Source organism: Stegostoma tigrinum, chromosome 7 (genome assembly GCF_030684315.1).
Source record: "Stegostoma tigrinum isolate sSteTig4 chromosome 7, sSteTig4.hap1, whole genome shotgun sequence".
NCBI lineage: Eukaryota > Metazoa > Chordata > Chondrichthyes > Orectolobiformes > Stegostomatidae > Stegostoma > Stegostoma tigrinum.
In genome coordinates this window covers 102,965,596-102,967,109 of record NC_081360.1, presented here as the reverse complement: position 1 = coordinate 102,967,109, position 1,514 = coordinate 102,965,596, and positions in this window count along the sequence as shown.

Below are 1,514 nucleotides of genomic sequence, written 5' to 3'. Positions count from 1 at the left end.
TCACACACACACACACACTCACACACCACACACACCACACACTACACACCCACACACACTCACACACATACACACCACTCACACGCACACACACACACCCACTCACACACACACACCCACTCACACACACACACACCCACACAGACACTCACACACATACACACCCACTCACACACACACACATACACACCCACTCACACACACACACCCACTCACACACACACACCACCCACTCAACACACACACACCACACCCACACACACACACACACATACACACCACTCACACACACACACACACCCACTCACACACACACCCACTCACACCCACACACACCCACACAGACACTCACACACATACACACCCACTCACACACACACACACACACACCCACTACACACCCACACACACACACACACCCACACAACACACACCTCACACAGACACTCACACACACACACACCCACTCACACACACACACCCACTCACTCACCACACACACACACACCCACACAGGCACTCACACACACACACACCCACTCACACACACACACCCACTCACTCTCACACACACACACACACACAGCACACATCACACACACACACCCACTCACACACACACACCACTCACACACCACACAACACCCACACACACACACACACACCCACACACACACACCACACACACACACACCCACTCACACACACACACTCACACCCACACACTCCCACACACACACACACCCACACTCACACACACACACCACACCCACTCACACCCACTCCACACACACACCACACACTCACACACACACACCACCACACCACACACCCACTCACACCACACACCACACACACACACCCACACACACACACACCCACTCACACCACACACACACCACACACACACACACTCACACCACACACACCCACTCACACACACACACCCACTCACACACACACACCCACTCACACACACACACCCACTCACTCACACACACCCACACACACACTCACTCACACACCCACTCACACACACACACCTCACCACACACACTCACCACACACACACACCCACACACCACACACACACTCACACACACACCCACTCACACACACACACACACACACCCACACAGACACTCACACACACACACCCACTCACACACACACACAACCACCCACTCACACACACAACCCACTCACACCACACACACACACACACCCACACAGACACTCACACACAACACACCCACTCACACACACACACCCACTCCTCTCACAGACCCACCACACACACACACCACCCTCACACACACCCACTCACTCACACACACACCCACACACTCACACACACACCCACACACATACACACCCACTCACACACACACACACACTCACACTCACACACACACACCCACACAGACACCACTCACTACACACACCCACTCACACACACACACCCCACTCAACTCACACACACACACACACACTCACACAGACACTCACACACA